This window comes from Lepus europaeus, chromosome 4 (genome assembly GCF_033115175.1).
Source record: "Lepus europaeus isolate LE1 chromosome 4, mLepTim1.pri, whole genome shotgun sequence".
Classification (NCBI taxonomy): domain Eukaryota; kingdom Metazoa; phylum Chordata; class Mammalia; order Lagomorpha; family Leporidae; genus Lepus; species Lepus europaeus.
In genome coordinates this window covers 18,853,132-18,873,610 of record NC_084830.1, presented here as the reverse complement: position 1 = coordinate 18,873,610, position 20,479 = coordinate 18,853,132, and the positions used below count along the sequence as shown (strand labels likewise).

Here is a 20,479-nt window from a genome sequence, read left to right as displayed (position 1 = left end):
ATAATAGAACTTTTCTTTTTTTCCATTTCTTTTGTTTCCAAAGAGGAGAGAGTGAGTGAGAGGGTAAGAGCCAGGAGTGGAGCTAGGTGCCGGCATTCAGATTCTGGCTCCTCCATTACGGTAGCCATTACGGTCCCCCCCCCCCCCCAAGGACCTATTTCTTCTCTTCTGGCACACAGATGGCCATATTTCATACTTTCTCAAAGGAAATCCAGCTGCTTGACTGACTGGCCAATGAGATGTGAGAAGCGGCGATGATGTCATTTCCGGGGAGGAGTCCCTGGGAGCCAGTGTGTGAGTTGCTCGTTCTCTTCCCTCCCGCAGGTGGTGTTGCACTGGCCAAGGATGCCGTGGAGCAGCCAACCGGGACGGACAGAAGGTAGCAGGAGAGGGGCACCTTGTTTCGGCTATTGAGATTTTGGAAATATTTGTTACCAATGCATGCCCTAGCCCTTGACAGCTCTCCAGGGGACCTTGGGCTGAGGGCGCAACCTCTCATTTGTCAGTGTCTCCTTTTGGCAAAGGGAGGTCCAGACACTTCCGGATTGTTTTCAGAGTGAATGGGGTACTACGTGGAAAGAGCATGGCTGGCCGATAGTAAGTGCTCAGTAAACAGTGGTTATGACTATCCTGTGTGTGTGCTACCCTGTACTCTCATACAGAGAATACCTCTCTCCACAGGGGACTGTGTTTATATGCTGATATCTGCCCCCAGCCAGAGTCATAATTAAACTGAAAAGGGCTTAGTCATAATTAAACTGAAAAAGCCTCATTCCCTCTTGCTTTCTTAGTGTTGCTATTTGCTGATGGTGGCTGTGCCAGGAGCCTGGTGCAGAATATAGCACTTGGTGCTTAGGCCATGAACCCCTTACCCCACGTCACTCGTGCATCTGAGTGGCCAAGTTCCCCCACTCTTTCCTTCTGCTGCTGGGGCCTTCTGCATCTGTTGCTGTGGAAACTTATCTGGGTGGACCCCAAGGATCCATCTGGGGTTTCAGTCTCTAAGGGACAGAAACCAAGCCTGGCTAAATTACGCAGTGAGTGGACTTATAAAAGAATAAAGGAACCTGGGCATCATAGAGCTCACTGAGCCCCTAGGAAGGGTGGCGCCAGGCTTGAAGGCTACAAGATCAAGGGCCCCATGCTAAATCGTTCTGTGGAAATGGCCTAGAGAGCTGAGCACGGTGAGGTGCACGCACTTCATACCGACCCTCTGATGCCATCAAGGCAGCTGGCAGCACCGCCGCCAGGACTGCCCACCACCCTCATCAAATGGAGTCCCTGCGGCCCCTGCTTATTCCCATCATCCATCTCTTCATGGACAGAGGGCTCGGCCTCCTATGGTGGGGAATTTCTTCCCTTCCTTGCAGTCCCCTGAGCCTAATTTATAATGCCCCAGCCTTGCTGAGGAGCAGATGTGGGCCTAAAGATTTCACCATGGGAGCTGGGGCGCTGAGGCTTAGCTGGCTACACCGCTTCCTACAGCACTGGCATCCCCTGTGGGCACAAATTCATGTCCTGGCTGCTCCTCTTCCTATCCAGCCACCTGCTGCATCCTCACGACCTTTCCTGTTGCAGCATGGTGGAGGGGAGAGTGGAGGGAGAAATCTCAGACGTCCTCTCGTCCTGTTACCACAGCGATCCTATCAGATTCTCCCCTCAGTTAACCTTAGTTGCCTCCCCACGGGCCCAAATATAGTCACATTGGGTGTTAGGGCTTCAATACATGAATGTGGGGGTACACAATTCACACTATTACTCCCTTCAATAAATCTTTCTGTAATATGGGAATAAAAAGAATCAATTCCATTGTGTGAAAGGCAAAAACTAAATAAAAGATGTTCTCTGGGGCCGGTGCCGTGGGTCACTTGGTTAATCCTCCGCCTGCAGCGCCAGCATCCCATATGGGCGCCGGTTCTGTCCCGGTTGCTCCTCTTCCAGTCCAACTCTCTGCTGTGGCCCAGGAGGGCAGTGGAGGATGGCCCAAGTGCTTGGGCCCCTGCACCTGCATGGGAGACCAGGAGGAAGCTCCTGGCTTCAGATCAGTGCAGTGCCGGCTGTAGCGGCCATTTTGGGGGGTGAACCAATGGAATGAAGACTGTTCTCTCTTTCTCTCTCACTGTCTAACTCTGCCTGTAAAAAAAAAAAAAAAAAAAAAAAAAAGAAAAGATGTTCCCAAGAACTGCAAGAACTGGGTGATTTTGCCACCATCATACATTTGTTTTCACCCGGGAAACTCTACTCAAAGAATCAACAGCAAGCTCATTGTTTTTCATTCCAAAAGGCTTTATAACCCATATGTTGTTAAATATAAGCTAAAGTAAACCTGAGCTTATGTTAATTCACATAACATGCACTTAACCATTTCCAGTGGTGGTTAGTACATTCACAGTGTTGTGTAACCACCACTCCTACCGACTTCCCAGATAGTTTCATCACCCCCAGTGGAGACACCTACTCATGAGGAAGTCCCTCCCTGGTGCTTCCTCCACCAATCTGCTGTCTGCCACTGTGGATCTGCCTGTTCAGGACATTTTGTGTGAATGGAAGTGTACAATACACCTTCTGTGTTTCACGCACCGTACTGTTTTTGAGGTCGTACATGTTGCAGTGTGTTGCAGTAATGACTCCTTTTTGATGGTGGAACTATATTCTTCTATGCATATGCCACACTCATCTGTTGCTGACTACTTGGGTTGTTTTCATCATTTGGGTCTTGTGAATGGTGCCAGAGTTTTCAATTTCCAGGCGAACTTTGCTGCTATGATTTGTGGGCATTTTGTTCCCCATGTGCGTGGATTGACTTCCGGCTTATCCCTGACTACGCATCCTGTAGAGCTGGCACCAGGGTCCCAGTCAGGAGTTTGTTCTCTTCATTCTGGCTGATCTGCCCACCTCCTTCCCAGCTCAGCTGCCCCAAGGAAAAGCCAATTTGCTGAAAACATATAATCCCCAGGCATCCTGAATTGCCCAGATTCTATCATAATAGGAAATTCAGAGTCGAGTTCTGAGTAAATGCTTGTTTTGATTGCTTTGGTAGAAATGCAGCAACGTTTCAGGAGCAAAGCAGCTTCCTTGATTTTTAGGAAATAGTGGCTCTCTGCTTTCTGGTTCCCAGGGCCAAGGACTATCAGCTCCCAGATTTCATTATCTGGGTGTTTGTGCCTCAACCTCCGGTCATTAAAAAATCTCAGTATTACCTGTGAGTCCCATGTTGTTCCCTGAACATGACAAAACACTTAAAGACAAACCAAAATATCACTGGGGATGGCGGAAATGCTTTGCAGATAGCTTGGGAGATACAGAGAAGCATAAAGGAGACAGAGAAGACGACCACGATCCCCCCTCCAGAGGGTGTGCCTCTGCTGAGGGCAGCAGGTTCTGGCGTGGCCTCTGGGCCCCGTCCATGCTGTAGACGCCTGATGCAGACAGCAATCCTTCCAGGCCAGCAACTCTCCCCTCCCCAGGGAGGAATCGCGGCTACCCTGTGGCTCATCTGGACGTGCAGAAGACTTTGAGAAGACCGACAACAGCGAAAGAGCTAGGTGCGCTGAGGTTTCACAGGGAGAGCCTTCAACACGTGTCTTCATCCCCACTTCTCAATCTGCTCTTCAAGCCAGAACAAGGAAGGAGGTCAAGGTCAAATTCTCAACACTTGAATGCATCACTAATCCAGAGTAATCGTGTTCCTGGCCTTTTCAGTATCTTGGGCTACTTTGTCCACTTGATAATGTGGCATCTACCACCTGTTTATGTAAATAAGGCTTTAACACAAGACAAAATGAGTTTTTTGGATATGTAAGTCAGAATGTTCTAAGCCCTAAAATTACAGCTGTTCTGTAGCTTGAACAATGACCTCAATCAATCAACCAACCAATCATATTGCCAATCAAGTATTTAAGGTCCCTTGAACAGGAGGCATTTTTTTTTTTAAAGGAAGTTGTTAGTGATGATGGGTAAGGGACAGTTAGGTCTCTACTACTGGGCAGCCTTTCTCTGCTTCCTCCTTTTACTCCCAACCCCCACCATCAACCTGAAGCTCAAGAAACCTGGAAGAGCTCTGAGGTGCAGCTTCACCCCAGGGCCAACCTGCCCCCAGAGTTGTCCTTTGTACCTTAAGCATGTATTGAATGCTTGTGTGAAGAGATGACCAACATCACTAGCCATTGCAATGACATAAATCCGACCTGAGGGGAGATGATACAGCATATACCTTAGAGAGTGGCTAACATAAAGAATAGTGACATCAGCAAATGCTGGCGGGAGGTGGAACAGTGATCACGTAGACAACGCTAGTGGGAGTTTAAAATGATACAGGCACTCTGGAAAAAGAGTCTTCCTAAACTAAAGGCACACTTACTACATGATACAGTAATGGCACTCCCAGCAGGGAATACCCATCAGTTCTCCCAGAGGAGTGAAAACTTGGACCCACACTAAGTTGTGCCTGTGACTGCTCATAGCAGATCTGTTCCTAACAGCCCAAACTGGAAACATCCCAGATGTCCTGCACTGGGTCAGTGGTTGGCCAAACTGTGGCCTCTCCATAAGTGCATATTGCACAGTTCCATGTACATACCATTGGCGACATGACAAAACTTTAGAAAAGGAGAGCAGCTTAATGGTTTTCAGGGTCAGTGAGGAAAACAAGACAAGAGGGAGGTTGGAGGCTATAGGGTTTGTAGATCTGAAAAGTATATGGAGAAGCCTTGGGCTGGGGCAGTGGCCATGGGATGATGGGAGGGTGTGATTGGAGAGTGGTAAATCTGGGTGCTCAGGGCCCAAGAAAGGTGAGTCTGGCCGGACTGCTGACCCTAATGTGGAATCCTACTGTCACTCCTGATGGCTTCTCCCCTCTCTGTCTGCTACTCTACCCCTCTGGTCCCTGCTGCCTCCCTGGACTGCTGCTCTGTGAGTGATGTCTCCATCTGCCCACACAGCCTACCAGTGCCCCTCGCCTCACTCACCCCATCCTGTCTCCTCGGAGCCCTCACATCCTCTCCTCTGCATTGCTAGGGACACTCTCTGGCTGTGGGTGAATGTTGCCTTCACCCATTTGTAAGGATCCTGTTAGACCTGAACTTGGAATTTTGGAGCTAAATCCATAATGACTGCTGTCACTCAGTGCTGTCACTGAGAGGAACAGTCACCTTCCCCTGCCACAGAGGTGAGGCACTAAACCTATGGCCTGGGGATGGGACGTAAGGGAGATGTCATTAGTAACACCGGGTTCCCGGAGGAGACCCCAGGCACCTCCTGGCTGATGAGGGGGCTCCTACCTGCTCAGTCTCAGGACTCACCTGCATTTCCTTGGTGAAAAGGAAACTCGTTCTTTGCATTTGGAATTGTATATGCAGTTTGTTCTGCTGGCATGTTCTTCCCTTCCCCCTCCTCTTCCATCCCCCCCCCCTTCCTCCCTCTCCTCCTCCTCCTCTTTTTTCTTCTCTCTTTCTCCCCCACCTCCAAAAGCAATGCACATATTGTATTAGTCAGCTTTTCATTACTTTAACTACAACACCCAGTGCTTCTGAGGCAGGAAAAGGTTTATTTAGAGCATACAGTTTAAGATGAGGTGGCTCCATTAGTCTGGCATTGGAAGGAGGCGGGCCATGGCAGAGTGAGTGCAGAGGAATGAGCATGTGGTGAGTCTGGGACCAGAGAGAGAAGTGAGGCCCAACTTGCCTTAATAAGCAACCCTCTTGTGCGACTTCCCTTCCGTGGGCAAGCCCCCAGTGACCTGGAGACCTCCCCCACACCCACCTCTCAGAGGGCATAATTAGATCATGTCTCCACCCTTTCTCCATCAGCCTCTAACATTAAGGCTTCTGCATGGGTCAGGGGAGCCACGTTCTGTTCAGTGCATATTCACCTCTAGAATTTCAAACAGAGCAGAAGACGACATAGCAAGAGGACAAAGTAGCCTGAGAACACCCTGTCTCCCGCCCCAGATTTATGCGGTGATGAACAGTACTGTGTGTCTCCTCCACACTTTGGCGGAACCCGTAAAATTACTTTTTCCTTTCCTTTGCTTGCTTGACACACATCAGTGTGTTATGTCAGTTTGGGTTTTTCCACTTAAAATTTCATTATAAACATGTTTCCAGGTGGCCCCTGTGGTTCAACCCCATGTTCCCATTTGCCTTTTGTTACCTGTTCTCCACTCCTACTCGCCCATCAGGTCTTGGCTAAGATGCTAGTCTGTGGCATCTGTCTTCATTGGAACTCTGGTTTGGTTGTAAGAACCAAACACTTGGTTCACTGTTTTTACAAGAGAGGGTGTTTAGGGTGAGGGGCTTGGAGTGTGGATGGAACCCAAGAACAGACTGAAACCAACCTCAGAGGCAGAGCTCTCCATACTGCCTCTTCTCTGAATGCCTGCTCCTGTCTTTTTGCTCTTCAAACCTGTTTCCTCTGCTTCTCCAGCCTCAGCCGAGAAAACATGGACTTGAACACGTCCAAGGTTACATGTTACAGGCCCAGCCACTCAGAGGGAGCCTGAGCTCTCCCCACCCTAGGTCCTGTATTCCCAGGGAAAAACATTATAGTTACCCCACCCCTGAACTCAGACCCATTGCAATAAATGTGTACGTAGGACATGAGGGAAGTCCCCTACAGTGGGTGGGCCCAGGCAGACAGGATGGCTGATGTTTGGGGCAGCTTCCCCAGTGTGTTATGCAGCCCTGCTGTGTAGACACAGAGCACTTTGCGTGCACACCCATGGAACCCTCAAGAAGACCTGCAAGTGCCCATTGGATTGTCTGTGTTTGGAACTGCTTTGTTCATCAGTGCTTACTCGGGGCCCAGGATGTCATCGGTGCTCAGTAGATTTCAGGTAGGACCAGGAGCAAACCTCAAGGTTACAAAAATAGTATCAGCTCTGTATAATTCTTCAGGAACAGGTAGAAAGAGATTGAGGTTTACTTGGAAAATTTTTGCTTTGACAGACCTGAAAGTTTCTGTTATGTTCCGTGCTAGGCTGAGGAACCTAATATTTTCATAGAAATAGAACTCCTTTGCCCTTCTTTGCTGTAAACAGCCATTGTCACATTGTCTAAGCTAAGTTCTGATCACATGGAAACCAGAGTGATCTGGGTCAACACTCCTTATTAGGCATTTCCCCCAAAACAGAATGTATTTCTTAGGCTTGCCTACATTTTTACCTGGCCCACTAAAGGAATTTTAGGGGTAGAAAAGCCAAACTCTCATTTTATATTTATTAATTCAATAAAAAAGGATGTGTACCTATTCTGTTAAAGGAATTTTGCCAGGTACTTGAGGCTATAGTGAGTGGGAAGGGAAAGGAACAGTCTCTTAATAGCAATACTAAAATATGCATGAATTAAAAAAAATTTTTGTGCCAAAATAAAATTATCATTTCATTGCATTTTCCACAAATTTTTTGAAGTACTCTTGTTGCCTAATGGGACAAACATATATTAATCAATAGTTACACAGGTAGAGGTGAAAGGGAAACTATAAAAAAGCCATGAGTGAGAGTTACATGGTGCTATACGAGCTCATGACATAGGTCAGCTGACTTAGAGATGAGGCGATTGAAGCCCTGAAAGTGGAAATGATTAGCTAAAGTCATGCAGTAGCTTAGTACCAGACATTCAGGTATTACTGAATTGGTATTCACTACAAGGTCATTTACATACAACAAAGCAAACAAAACAAAGACCTTAAACTCAAACAAAGAGATGGAAAAAATGAGGTAAAAAGAGACACTTTGGTAATAAGTCTAATGAAAGATATTTGAAAATACAAAATGTTCATAATTGTGTAAAATTAAGGAGGGCTTACTTTTTTAAAGATTTATTTTGTTTATTTTAAAGACAGAGTTACAGAGAGAGGTAGAGACAGAGAGAGAGAGAGATCTTCCATCCGCTGGTTCACTCCCCAGATGGCTGCAATGACCGGAGCTGCACCGATCTGAAGCCAGGAGCTAGGAGCTTCTTCCAGGTCTCCTATGCGGGTGCAGGGCCCAAGCACTTGTCCCATCTTCCACTGCTTTCCCAGGCCATAGCAGAGAGCCAGATTGGAAGAGGAGCAGCCAGGACTAGAACTGGTGCCCATATGGGATGCCAGCGCCTCAGGCCAGGGCTTTAACCTGCTGTGCTACAGTGCTGGCCCCAGGAGGGCTTACTTTCAATGGTATACTCCCTCCACACCTGTTTGTGGTGTGTGTGTGTGTGTGTGTTCTCTCCCCATATTTGCAAAGTTTTTGTTCATTTTTCATTTAAATAAGCTTTCTTACCTTTTCTCTCTTCTTGATTGTAATGTTTGTATTGGTTCGCTTGATGATGTCTTCTAAGTCACGTAGGATTTCTTCACTCTTGTTTGTTCTTTTTTTTCTTTGTGCTCTTTTGGCTGGATAATTTCAAATGATCTGCCTCCCCCCCCACCTCCACCCCTGAAACCTTTTACTTAAGGAATACAAACTTTCATGGATTTAATAAGTACAACTTTAGGAACATAGAGATTTTTCCCACCATACCTGCTCTTCCACCCCAACTCCCACCCTTCTTCCTCTTCCCTCTCCTATTCCCATTCTTAATTTTTTAAAGATCTGTTTTCAATTTCGTTTATACACAGAAGATTAACTCTATACTAAGAGTTCAACAAATAGTATGGAAGAAAAAACTGTTCAACATTCAAGACAAGGGCTGTTCACAGTCATTGCATCTCAAAGTGAAATGACCTGTCTGATTTTAATATTTCTTCCACTTGATAATGTCTGATGTTGAAGTCCTCTAGTAATTTTTTTAAATAGTTTCTATCACTGATGATCTCATTTTATTCATGATTATTTTCCTGATTATATTTAGTTATCTTGCTGTGTTCAGTTATAACTCAATGAACTTGCTTAAGACAGTTATTTTGAATTCATTGTCAGGCAATTCAGAAATCTCCATTCCTTTTGGGTCAGGAACTGATGATTTTATCTTTTCCTTTGTGCCATGTTTTCCTGTTTCCTTGTAGAATGTGTTGGTATCTGTGTTGGAGCAGCCACCTCTCTCACTCTTTCTGGCCTGGCTTCGACAGGGAAAGGCTTTCACCCACAAGCCTTGCTAGAGATCATGGGAATCTCTCTAACCTTTTCTAACTGGTCTTGTGTGTGTAGATTTCTTCATCAGAGGGATTTGTTGGATTCCTTTTTTTCAGGAACCTGTGAACTCTAGCTCCCTCTGCTGTCTGGGTGCTATGCCATGGGGCAGGACATTGAAGGCAGCTCCACCACCCTTCCTCCTCCCCTGTGAAGAAGGCTTGAGTTCTTCACTTTCTTTTGCTTTTACAGAGACATTCTGAGTGCAGTAAGATGCCACCTCGTTTTCCTTTGTTCTTTGCCATCCTCACCAAACTGTTAAGCTTGTCAGTGCTCTAGGTGAGGCAAGATACAAACCATTCACCCAGGCTGTGTGTTGAAGGAGACATTGGATGCATGCTCTGTTTTCCATCCCTCCTCCCCTCATTCCCCAGGGAGAAATTTCAGACCAAGGTGGCCTCTCTGGTGCTGAGTTACGCCAGCTTGGAGTAGGGGCTGACATAAATAAACTGAAATTGCTCTTCTTACTGGTTTCAGTGCAGCTGTTCTCAGTTTTGTGCTCAGCTTTTTGCAATTTCATAACTGGATTCTAAACATTTCCTAAAGATATTTTTTTTTCTATGAGGCCGTATTGTTGTTAAATTGGTTTCTGTGAGGGAGAGGGGACTGGAATTCCTCTCCTTCCATCTTCTTGTTCTAACTAACTTTTTCTCAAAAAAGGAAAAATATGAAATTAGAAATATGAATTGCCTTTAATTATAGGACAAATAAATAACTTCATTTTGGATCTGAAAGTATTTCATTTCTTGGATAACCTGGATCCAAAACTACTTTATTCTTCCTATGGGCTGACACTATATAAGCAGTTTTAAAAAAGTTTATAGAGAAGCACATTATACATGAATTTCAAATATTTTTTGTGCCAAAATAAACTTATCTTTTAGCTCTTTTTCCCCCCTGCACTTTTTGAAGTACCCTTGTAGGGAGCTAGGCAAAGAAACTACTTGATGATTAATCAGATTGAAACAAAGAACTCATAATTAAACACAGGCATGGTCTGCTTTCCGTCATCTTTTATGTTTCTTGAGTCTTTATAAAAAGAGATAAGGATCCTCTTGATATTAAATTGTTTTCCTTCAAAGCTAATCTGTCTTTGAAATGTAAACGTCTATGCTTGGTGGATGTCAAGGTTTATGGAAGATAATTTGGGTATAAAAATTTCAGATGAAACACCGCTAGTGTACAAGATAATCTATTACAGTTCAAGAAATATTTGACACATTCTACCCACTGTTGATCACTTCAGCTGAATCTAAACAAGAAACTAACTAAAAGAACACTTTTAAAAAAGATTTATTTTATTTATTTGAAATGCGGAGTTATAGAGAGAGAGACAGACAGACAGACAGAAAGAGAGAGACAGAGAAATAAAGGTTTTCCATCTGCTGGTTCATTCCCCAAATTGCTGCAACAGCTGGGACCTGGGCCAGCCTGAAGCCAGGAGCCAGGAGCTTCATCTGGGTCTCCCACATGGTTATAGGGGCCTAAGTACTTGGGCTGTCTTTCACTGCTTTCCCAGGTGCATTGTCAGGGAGCTGGATTGGAAGTGGAGCAGATGGGACTAAAACTGGTGCCTATATGGGATGCTGGCATCACAGGCAGTGGCTTAAGCCATTCTGCCACAGTGCTGCCCTCCCCCCCCCCAATTTTTTTTTCTTTTAAAAATTAGAGTTAACTCTGTTTCATGTGATTAGTACAACTTAGGGAGATATTTCAACAGACTTAATTATGTAAGAGTGTTCCAGACAGTTTGTAAGTTTAAACATACTGCCAAATGTTATTTATCCATAATACTCAAAAACCTTGCTGGTCTTTTATTTGGATTCTGTGTGTAAGAACTGTGTGTAAGAAAATAAAGGGCCTGATGCTTGTAGTTAAGCCATACAAGGAGCTGCCAAGAATAATACGAAGAATTCAAGGAAAATGAAAATCAGGCATTCTGTGTTTTCCTGAGACTCAATTTTTCTCATGAAAAACACAAAACAGCAATACAGTACTGACTCTGGTTGTCAGGGTGAATAATCTGGACTGTTTTTTTCTAATCTAAAACATATAGGAACTTAAGAAGTGCTTCACCAGACACATGATCCAAGCACTCCAGAGTCTCTAAAGCAGTAGGTTTGCTTTAGATTTTAGACAAGACTTGTTTCTGGTCCTAGCTCTGTTCTGTTGTCTGTAATACTTTGTGTATCACTTTATTTCCGTGAGCCTCAGTGGTGTGAATGTGTGTTTGTAAAATGTAGATCATAATACATACCCGGTTAGTTATTAAATTAGTTATTAATTAATTATTAAATTATAGATTAAATTAGACAATACGCTTGAAGTCCATAACTTTGTGCAAGGCATACAGTGAATGTACAATAAACGTTAGCTGCCATTATTATTTGGAGTTTGAAAATGTTATAAAACTTGGAGATGAAGAGGAAAACACGATTCTTCTGCCAGAACAAACATTAAAGGGGTGGAAATGATCCCTTTGGCTCTATACTGATCCTTAAACATGTCATGCTGTTCCCTGGCTGGAAGAGCAGGTATAGGTGAGTTGGTGTGCATTCAGGAGGAGAGGAAGAGTAGGCTGTTGAGCGGGTGCTGGTGGACAGAGCTGTAGCGTGGAGACTGGAAGCATGCACACTTTGAGATTCTTGGGCTCAGCTCATTGTGAGGGTGCTGGAGAAGATAAGAAGAGAGGAATGTTGTTGACAAACTAGTTCAAGATCACATGCAAGATGTCCCTGGAATATGTTTGAGAAAATTATTGCGTCTTTGATCAATTTGTAGAATTGTAACATATAATAATATTTTAATTTTTTTCTCTAATTCAGGCTTATTTTACTCTTCTGTTTCTGGTTTTGTAGGGTGAAAACTTAGGTTATCAGTTTTAGATTGTGGTTCTCTCCTACTGGAATACACATTGCTATACATTATTACCTTTTGCTATGTTCAAGTTCTGATAAGTTGTATTTCATTTGAATTAAGTTCAAAATAGTTGGAAACTTTACCTTGAGACTTATTCTTTTGATTATTTAGAAGTGTGTTGACTTTCAGATAGCTGCACATTTTCAGCTGTCTTATTCTTATTTGTTTCTAGTTTAAGTCCATTGTGGTCTGAGAACATACTTTGGATAATATCTATTTTATTTCTGAAGTGCATTAAGTTGTGTATTTGACCCAGAATGTGGTTTATCTCGGTGAATGTTCTGTGCAAGCTTGAGAAGAATGTTTACTTGCTATCATTGAAGTCATCTATTCATGTCAATTAGATCAAGTTGACTGAGAGCGGATCAGGCTATTTATAGCCTTAATGATGTTTGGTCAGCTAAATCTGGCAGTTGTTGTTAGAGGGAGGTCGACGTTTCCACCACTGTTCTGTAGTAGATTTGTTTATTTCTCTTTACAGTTCTATTACATTTGCTTATATGTTTTGATGCTCCTGTGTTAAGTGCATACCTATTGGGGATTGTTGTCTTCTTGGAGGATTGACCCTTTGGTCATTATGTCACTCTTTTTTCTCTTTTCCTGATGATTTTCAGTGTTCTCAAGTTTACTTGGTTAGGAATTAATATTATTACTCAAGCTTTTTTTTTTTTTTTTTTTTTTTGACAGCCAGAGTGGACAGTGAGAGAGAGAGACAGAAAGGTCTTCCTTTGCCGTTGGTTCACCCTCCAATGGCCGCTGTGGCTGGCGCACTGCGGCCAGTGCACCACGCTGATCCGAAGGCAGGAGCCAGGTGCTTATTCTGGTCTCCCATGCAGGTGCAGGGCCCAAAGACCTGGGCCATCCTCCACTGAACTCCAGGGCGACAGCAGAGAGCTGAACTGGAAGAGGAGCAACCGGGACAGAATCCAGCACCCTGACTGGGACCAGAACCCGGAGTGCTGGTGCCGCAAGCAGAGGATTAGCCTATTGAGCTGTGGCACAGGCCTACTCAAGCTTTCTTTTGACCAGTGTTAGCATGATATTTTTTCCATCTCTCTCTCTTTTTTTTATTTGACAGGTAGAGTTATAGACAGTGAGAGAGAGAGAGAGAGAGAAAGGTCTTCCTTCCATTGGTTCACTCCCCAAATGGCTGCTATGGCTGGCGCTACACTGATCCGAAGCCAGGAGCCATGTACTTCCTCCTGGTCTCCCATGTGGGTGCAGGGCCCAAGCACTTGGGCCATCCTCCACTGCACTCCCGGGCACAGCAGAGAGCTGTACTGGAAGAGGAGCAACCGGGACTAGAACCCGGCACCCATATGGGGTGCCAGCGCCGCAGGTGGAGGATTAACCAAGTGAGCCATGGCGCCAGCCATCTCTTTATTTCTAACTTGAGTCTTTATATTTAATAAGTTTCTTGTAGGTCTTGTTTTAGGTCTTGTTTTTTAAACCCACTCTGACAATCTCTGTCTTTTAATTGGTATATTTAGAGCATCATATTTTAAATGATTATGGTTATAGTTGGAGTAATATCTACCTTGTTTCAAAGTGTTCTCCACTCATTGTATTCGTTTGTTTGTTTCTCCTCCCATTTTGACTGAGTTTCTCTGAGGCATTTTGCATGATTCTATTTTACCTCCTCTCTTAGCACATAAATGATGCTTCTTTAAAAAAAAGTTTCCCGATGGTTGTGTCAGAATTTACAATGTATATTTTAACTACTTTAAGTGTATTTTCAAATAAACTGCACCATTTCATGTGTAGTTCAGTTACCTTCAATAGTATTCTCAATCCCCCCTCATTCTGTTTTTTAATATTTATTTATTTGAAAGGCAGAGTTAGAGAGAGAGAGAGAGAGAGAGAGAGAGGTCTTCCATCCACTGGTTCACTCCCCAAATGGCTGCAATAGCCGGAGCTAGGCTGATCCGAAGCCAGGAGCCAGGAGCTTCTCCTGGGTCTCTGCATGGGTGTAGGGGCCTAAGGACTTGGGCCATCTTCTCCTGCTTTCCCAGGCCATAGCAGAGAGCTGGGTTGGAAGTAGAGCAGCTGGGACTAGAACCTGCACCCATATGGGATGCCAGCACCGCACCACAGGTGGAGGCTTAGCCCACTGTGCCACAGCGCCGGCCCCTACCCCTCTCATTCTTTACATAGCTGTCATATATTTCACTTATTCATATGCTGTGGTCACTTAATATGTTGCTTCTCTTATATATTTAAGCAGCTATCTTTTTGATTAAATTTAAATGAATACATGTAAAACTTGTGTACTGGTCTTCCAAATGACTTGTTTCAAGTGAGATCCTAAACTTATTCCACAAAGGAGAAAACCAGTTCTTGCTGGTGAAAATAGAGGAGTTTTTCTCCGGACTGTGATCAGAGCGAAGGCTGCAGATGCTGGTGTAGGGCGAGCACCAGCTGGGCAGCAGCCGTCTGCCCAGCTCCAGGGCACCACACTTGCCCCTCGTGCTTTTGGAAAAGCCCTGCTGTCTTTTTCCTTAAATTTACGTAAAATGCCCTGGGCAACTCCCTTCAGAAGAGGAGATTTTTCTTTTTTATTTGACAGGTAGAGTTATAGACAGTGAGAGAGAGAGACAGAGAGAAAGGTCTTCCTTCCATTGGTTCACTCCCCAAATGGCTGCTACGGCCGCAGTTACGCTGATCTGAAGCCAGGAGCCAGGTGCTTCTTCCTGGTCTCCCATGTGGATGCAGGGCCTAAGGACTTGGGCCATCCTCCACTGCCTTCCCAGGCCACAGCAGAGAGCTCGACTGGAAGAGGAGCAACTGGGACAGAATCCGGTGCCCATATGGGATGCCGGAGTCACAGGCAGAGGATTAACCAAGTGAGCCACAGCACCGGCCCCGGAGATTTTTCTTCCTACACATTTGTTCTTCTTTGGTCTCCTCAGTGGTCCTAAAAGAAGAACTGTCAGGCTTCGCAAATAAAAATACAGTGACTAGTTAAATTTGAATTTAGGATAAGTAATTTTTGTGTGGAAGTATGCTTCACTTATCTAAGATTCATCTGATACTTGAGTTGAACTGAATATAAAGTACAGTTTTATCTGGCACTCCTGTATAAGACTACCAGTAGGCTTCTACGTAATAAGAGGATGGCCATATTTTGTTGGAGAATATACCCACATTGGTAAAAATAGAAACACGTATTGGTCTGGGTGGGCCACAGTCATCCCATTCTTGACAGTGATCATTTGGGGCATGGGTACAGACCAGATTGTTGACAGATTTGAGAAAAATCTACAGGCACAGAGTTTCTGAGAAAGGCTTCTTTGATGATTGGAAAAGACACTTATGAAGACCTGGCCTCTCTTATTCCTCTGGATATGGTCTGAAGGTGACACCTGGAGCTGTGGCAGCTGTTTTGGGACCATGAGGGCAGCTAAACTGTGAGACAAAGCTGACATTACATTCTGAGGATGACAACAGACCATTGGGAATGACCTGGATTTCTAGCAAGGTCGTAGAGCCACTCAATCAATTAGGCCCGAATGATTCTGGCCTTAGAAGTTCTCATTTGGCCGGCGCCATGGCTCACTTGGCTAATCCTCCGCCTGTGGCGCCGGCACCCCGGGTTCTGGTCCTGGTCAGGGCGCTGGATTTTGTCCCAGTTGCTCCTCTTCCAGTCCAGCTCTCTGCTGTGGCCCAGGAGTTCAGTGGAGGATGGCCCAGGTCTTTGGGCTCTGCACCCGCATGGGAGACCAGGGGAGGCACCTGGCTCCTGGCTTCGGATCGGTGCGGTGCACAGGCCACAGCGGCCATTGAGGGGGTGAACCAACGGAAATGGAGGACCTTTCTCTCTGTCTCTCTCTCTCTCACTGTCCACTCTGCCTGTCAAAAAAGAATAGTGAGACTGGAAAACTCAGCATGTCAGTGCTCGGTAAGTCACTTGTCCGTTTCATGCCTTCACTCTCTGGCACCTTCGTTTGCTCCCTGTCGTGAGAAGCAGTGAGTGGTCCTCTCCTTTGTAGAATGGTTCACATATTCTAAGCGTTTGTCTCAGAAAGTGTAAGTTTTCTGTTCCTTGGAGTTACCCAGACCCTTCAGCGCCTCCGTAGTCATCAGATTTACCATAGCCCATGAACTCAATCCAAGGACTTCCCCGGAGTTTTGAAATGACCCGCAGTTGTCCTCCTGTCCACACGCTGGAATTTGCCCTCTCATCTTGTTGCAGTTCTTCACTTCAGCCCTGGCCACCCTGTCTGCTTTTCACGCTCTGCATGACAGTCACGAGAGGGCAGTGGCCCGCACCAGCAGCACAGGGGCAGCCATTCTCAGAACCATGCTTTCTGACCGCCGAGGCGGGGCCATCAGTTCTGAGGATCCTGGCTGAACGACCTTGGACAGGTTGCTTCATCGTTCTGAGCTTTACTGTGCCTATCAGGAAAACAGGGAAAACAGGATGCAAGGGTGAGTGCAAGGAGCGAGGAAGGGAATGTGAGGGCAGCCAGTGCTCGGAAGGTGAACAGAACAGCTCCACTTAATGTCTTGCCGGGGCACACAGCTCAATATCCTGATAGTACCTCCTTTGGGATGGTATGCAAATTAACTAGAATCATCTACCCAAATGCTCCTTTTTATGAAAAAAAAAAAAAAAACTAATAAAGAAGGGTTTCAGCCTGCAGTCACACATCATTTCTCTGTTGAGACTGAGCAGTAATCAAGTTTCCAGGCCTGAGTGTCCTGCAGGGGACATGAATTGGTCACAGCCCAATCAGAACCTGTGGCTGGCTGCTGGCACCTCACAAGTGTCTCTGCTTGAATATGACCAGGAGGGCCTGTGGGACTCTCAGAAGGCCTGTGGTTGGGATGTGAATAATTTGAAACGTGGGCAGATAAATTACATCCTTCAATGTAGCCCTCTAAATTAGCTTGTGCCAACTGAGATCACTCAACTCATTTCAATAGTTAAGGAAAAGGATGAAAAAAGTTGGAGTTAAAAAAAAACAAGATAAAATGTATTTTAATGAGGTGGTACAGAGAGGATAGCCTAAAAATATCCTGGCCAGCCATCCAGTCTCCATGAGGGAACTTGGAAAAAGTTCCTGGAAAATGAAATTAAAAGATAAGCTTATTTTGCTGCAAGAATGTTTGAAATCCATGCATACTTGTATTCTTCTATCCTTGAATCATTGCTCCAGCTTGGCTGTATTTATGGAACAGCCCCTCAACCCTTCCCTTTCTCTGACCTCCTCATGAAATTGGAAACCTCAAATACGTGTGTGTGTGTGTGTGTGTGTGTGTGTGAGAGAGAGAGAGAGAGAGAGAGAGAGAGAGAGAGAGAGAGGTGGGGGTGGTTACACTGGGCCACTTCCGTTGTGAAAGGGGCCGCATTTCATCTTTAATGGAATAGTCTCTTACTCTGAATGGAGAAGTTTTCCATGATTCCTCTGCCACAATTCGCCTCTGTGGACTCACTGAATGCCTCGTCTGCCTTCATGGTGTTCTTCCAAATGACATTGCTTCTAGCCAAAGGATTCATTTCACAGCAAACGAAGCGCAGCCCTTTCTGGGCTGGGGCAAGGTTCCCCAGAAGCCTGTATATGCTGTCAATCAGCCTGTGACCCTTGGTGCTAGTTCTCCAATAGCCAAGATTCACTGGTCCAGGAAGCAAGGGGTAGGAATGGAACCGGCACTGCTCACTCCTGTCCCTACTGACCCACTAACAAAACTAACCGTGCCTTACTTTGTGAAGGGATCTAGGCTTTTCCAAGCTGTTCCAAGGAAGAGGTTGGGGACAGTATTATTGCCTGCAGTTTGATTGCAAGCTACATGTCAGCTGCAGACTTCCTGCCCTGTGGGATCTAGGCACTCCAAGGCTGCCTCCCCCTGTCCTACCCAAATGTCTGCTCCATACCAGGATACATTCTCACAGCCTCTTTCCCTCTGGTAGCTTCCTGTTGGATCTCTGCTTTGTAACATGTCAACCCTGATGTGGAATATAGCTTGAGTTCCACAAAACTGTCCACTTCCACAAAATGCTTGTGAATGTGATGGAGACCGGGTCCTAGACAAGGTGGTGTTTGCATTTATGGAACGTGGCTAGAACAGTGGGTCTCCCATTCTGAAGGTGTCTTCGGTCACTTCACTAACACGGGCTTTTTGCAATCTGCCTGCGTCTCGGGGATGGGCAACATTTCAGTAGGTCACAGAGGAGTGCATTCTGGGAGGACCAGATGATGTGGTGAAGGTGGCTGTGGAGAGTGCTCGGTGTTGAGGACAGTGGGAGGCTGTGAGAGCAAATGTGGATACCTCTGTGCTTCTTGGCACACATTCATCCTTTTATTACATAATGGTGCTCTGCCTTGTATCCTAGTGTTTTAAAATAAGTTTTTTCAGATGAAATTTACATAACACAAAATTAATCATTTCAATGAGCACAATTCATTGTCCATTAGTGCATTCACAATCATGTGCAACTACCATCTCTACCTGGTTCCAAAGCGTTTTTTAATGATTTACTTTTATTTATTTGAAAGACAGAGTGACACACAGAGAGGAAGAGACGGGAGAAGGAAATCTCCCATCTGCTTCTTCATTTCTTAAATGCCCACAACAACCAGGTCTCGACTAGGTGTGAAGCCAGGGGCCAGAAATATCATCCAGTCTCCTGCATGGGTGGTAGGGGCCCTTCTCAGGTGCATTAGCAGGAAGCTGGATCAGAACTGGCATTCTGATATGGAATACGGGCATCAGAAGTGGCAGCTAAATCCACTGTACAACAATACTGGCCCCTAGTTCCAAATCATTTTTATCTTCAAAGAAGGCCCTATGGACATCAAGTAGGCTGTCTCCTTTTCCCTTCTTTAATCATCTCCTGGCAACCATTAATCTGCTTTCTGCTCCTTTGGATTTACCTATTCTGTGTATTTTATATGAATGGAATCTAAGGTAGCTTGTGGCACAGACGAAAAGACAAGAATTTAGCTGAATTTCAGTCATGGAAGACATGGAAGTCATGCCAAGACACAGTGGCAAAAAAAGAAAAAAAAAGAGTCCTACTTGAAGGATCTTTGTGAGTGAGACCCCATTGGAAAGACAGGGCCATCAAAGAAGGATGTACTTTCTATGAAGGGAGGAGAGAACTTCCACTTTGCTTGGGCCTGTCTAAATAATGTTGGAGTTTGTGGACCCAAAAGGCTTCCATAGCCTTGGCAGCTTATGACAAGAGCCTTGGGTGATCACTAATGTCATACATAAGGGTGCTAATTGTTAAATTAACAACAGAAGTCACTGTGTACTTGCTCCCCATGTATGACTTAATGAGTTGTACTATGAAAATTAACTGTAAAACGTTTTCTCAAACAGTACGTTATACTTTGTTTGTGTGGGTGCAAATAGTTGAAATCTCTACTTAGTATAGAGTTGGTCCTCTGTATGTAAAGTTGATTGAAAACAAATCTTAATGAAGAATGGGATGGGAGAGGGAGTAGGAGGTGGGATGGGAGTGGGGTGGGAGGGTGGGTATGGAGAGAAGAACCACTATATTCCTAAAGTTGTACCTATGAAATATACATTCATTAAATAAAAACTTTCTTAAAAAAGAGAATTTAGCTGAAACCAGTTCAGGATCCAGGGCAGTTCCAGGCACCATGAGAAATGGACACTGAAATATATTCATTTCAATTATTTTTGTGTTTGGAGAGTCTGGATGAAATGGGTAATGGGTGGCCACAAAACAATCAATAGGTATTCTACTGAAAACTGGGAGCTCTTGTAGGGCATTTGGTCTTTCACTGCGTCTCCACGAGGGCTGAGGAGTACTTGTCCTGGTGTTCATAGGAAGAGGTTGGTGCCATGGGGCACAGAGTGCAGCATGGTTGGGTTGCACCCACGTCTGACTCTGTCAATGCTACTGAGTTCTCATGAAAGGGATAACACATGGTGGGGAATGAAATGGCAGTAGGATTTGGGGCTGGACGTGTGAGTTGCCATCTTGACTCTGCCATGGACTGAAAATATGATCCTAGACCAGCTATTGTCCCCCTGACCCCACAGCTGTAAGCTATCAGGGGTCTAACCAGGAGAAAGGGTATGAATGAGCTTTTTTTTTTTTTTAAATTTTTATTTTTTTGACAGGCAGAGTGGATAGTGAGAGAGAGAGAGACAGAGAGAAAGGTCTTCCTTTTTGCCGCTGGTTCACCCTCCAATGGCCGCTGCAGCCGGTGCATCGCGCTGATCCGAAGCCAGGAGCCAGGTGCTTTTTCCTGGTCTCCCATGCGGGTGCAGGGCCCAAGCACTTGGGCCATCCTTCACTGCCTTCCCGGGCCATAGCAGAGAGCTGGCCTGGAAGAGGGGCAACCGGGATAGAATCCGGTGCCCCGACCGGGACTAGAGTCCTGTGTGCCGGCGCCGCAAGGCGGAGGATTAGCCTGTTAAGCCACAGCGCCGGCCTATGAATGAGCTTTTAAAAGTGGAGACCCTGCACAGATAGGA

General features: G+C 45.2%; 1 protein-coding gene across 1 annotated transcript in view; it reads left to right on the top strand.

Moving 5' to 3' along the window:
- Positions 1 to 331: 331 nt before the first annotated feature.
- Positions 332 to 20,479, top strand: part of FER1L6 (fer-1 like family member 6) — a 251,737-nt gene continuing 231,589 nt past the window's right edge. Inside the window, exon 1 of the mRNA XM_062188016.1 lies at positions 332 to 379. The gene's annotated coding sequence lies outside the window, so the exon portion shown is untranslated. The remainder of the gene's footprint in view (positions 380 to 20,479) is intronic.